The sequence below is a fragment of the Ixodes scapularis genome, unplaced genomic scaffold, assembly GCF_016920785.2.
Source record: "Ixodes scapularis isolate PalLabHiFi unplaced genomic scaffold, ASM1692078v2 PGA_scaffold0__279_contigs__length_252992795, whole genome shotgun sequence".
NCBI lineage: Eukaryota > Metazoa > Arthropoda > Arachnida > Ixodida > Ixodidae > Ixodes > Ixodes scapularis.
In genome coordinates, this window is record NW_024609835.1 from 86,134,101 (window position 1) to 86,136,542 (window position 2,442).

At 41.6% G+C, this 2,442-nt stretch overlaps 1 pseudogene; it reads right to left on the reverse strand.

Annotated features, from left to right (window-relative positions):
* Positions 1 to 1,125: 1,125 nt before the first annotated feature.
* On the reverse strand, positions 1,126 to 1,834 carry LOC115327988 (annotated as a pseudogene).
* Positions 1,835 to 2,442: the final 608 nt, after the last annotated feature.

Sequence of the window (2,442 nt, forward strand, 5' to 3'; positions counted from 1 at the left end):
GTATGATATAAGAATATTTAAAAAAAAAAAATGCCGATGAAAGCGGGATTGAAATTAAGATTTAAATTTTCCTAACGCTGGCGTTCTGTGCGCGTATAGCGCGAGCGCTTTGTGTGCGTCTATCGTCGTATTTTATGTATGGCATTAGACGGAGCGGCGAGCGGGAAGTTACGAAATGTCGGTCACTCAAAATACGGGGCAGAAAATCGGACTATCTCGCCAGTTGTTGTTGTTGTTGGTTTTGCTGTCAAGTTTTTGCTGGAGAGCGCGTCGGCAGTGCTAATTTTAGACCATCACAGATGTTGATCATATCTGGGTGATTTCAGATAAGATCGAACAGGGGGTGGCTGGTCGACCTTTTTAATTTGCTTAATAATTTTATATGTTATTTTCCGATGTCTAAAATAAACAAAATCAGAATTATTTTTACCCAGAAAAAAAATTGTCACACGCAAAAAATCGTACATCACGTAGAGGTGGAATGTCGCATTTGCTTGCATAGCCGGAGGGGGCAACTTTGGTGATTAATAACTAAAGTTATACTTTTTAGGTGAGTTTCATAGTATTTTAGCACAATCTATATGTACTTAAAAATACGGAAAAAATTATTGTTATTGTTTAGTATGTTTTAAAAAATAAATAAAAAACATCAATTTAGGCTCCTTGACGGCTTTTCCCCCAACTTTGCAGGCCTGTATCTTAGGAAATAATGTAGTCAGAAAAGTCATATTTTAAGTAAATACACTACTTATAAATCGAAGTACATTCACTAAAATTCAAATTTATTTAAGCGCGGGTTGGGGAGCTTTTGGCAAGCAAACACGAGACAAGCACCAAAATAAAAATATTTTAAGGGCGATTAAAAAAAACAAAACCCGTTCTCGATTTTTTTTTAAACTCTGACCAGTCATTCTACTCTAATTAGGGGTTAATATCCATTAAAAACATGTTGCATTATATTGATGTTGTAATAGATACATCACCTCCTTCGAGCCCCTTCCGCGAAGATCGGCACGGTGTACCCCTGTGGTGCAACGCAGTTATTGCGGCTTCTTACTCTGAGAGAAAAGTATTTTTTTATTCATTCGAGTATAGCAAGTAATAGTTTGTCACATCTTTGGCACGTTATAATAAATTGAGCATTAAATATAATAAATTACACATCAAATACAACACAGTTCTGCCTTCATAGGTTTCAAAATGGAGAGATTTTGACGCAAACATTTTCTGACAGTGTGCACTTAGAGTTTCTTCCAAGGGGACCCGACAGTCCGTGCCACTTCCAAGTCACAGGTCGAAGCTTCTGATGTTTTGCATAGCCCCACATGCCACGACTGAATACCAGGAAAGGCGCGCACTCCCATCCACCCTTCATTTTTGCGTTCACGGAATTCAACAACCTCGTCTTCGTCCAGAATTGTGAAATTCATTCCTTTTAGTTTTTGGGAAAGACTGTTCAACATGCATTTTGCAGACTGTATGGCCTTTCCTGGGAGCTGTCTCAAGTTGTGAAGCGTTGCTTGGTGTTTGACAGCCCCTCCAACTCCGTCACAAGCGTTTTTTCCGTGCCCAGTGGCCATTGGGCTATAATTATAATGCAATTAAATGCAAAGGTGCAAGCGAGCTGGACAATGTTTTTCCCAAGGCCATTGGGCCTTGGGAAAAACATTTTTTTTTTTAATTCATGAAGTTGGAAGCGATTCTTGATGTGACTGGCGGTACCGTCACTTACATAAGTCAAATGTGAGTACACAGCAAGGTTGTCATCGACCCACTCTCTCACTTTTCGTACAGCCAGACAGGCATGAGCGGAGTCATGATGCAAGTCGTCACTGATGACAGCAAAAGTGTATGTCGATCTTCTAGTCGTCACCACACACGTAAATATTGAGACCTGTTTTTTTTTTGTTTCCAGTGGTACGCTTGAATCTCGTCAAGAAGTATAAACAGTCCAGTTTTCAGCGAAGTCGAAGTGGAAGACAACGCTACCACGCTGCGCGCACTGCTTTTCTTCATAGATGGCTTTGCCTTGCGTCTGTCTGATATGGTTGTGAATGATCCACCTTGAGACCGACACACGAAGCTCTTCCAGAAAAGTGACCGGATCTAAAGTCTTTTTCACGAGCTCGCCTGACTCCAATGCTGCCAAAACTATCTCTTCATCCTCGGAAATGTTGAGTTTTTCGACTGTATGAGACTGGCCTTTCGGACAATGGTCACATTCGCTTAAAAGGCACTGGCGCGGTGGCGGGTTGCAAATGAATGCCGAGTTCAATTCCGCTGCGTCAAGTTGTGAGCCAGCAGCGTTTTGTAGAGAGGCGACACAGAGGTTATAGTTTGCGCAGTACATACAAACGCGCGCTTCTTGCTGGGGATTGCATTTAACCCATCGGGGTCACAGGGAGTAAAACTTCGTCAATCCGATGCCGGATTCGGGATGGT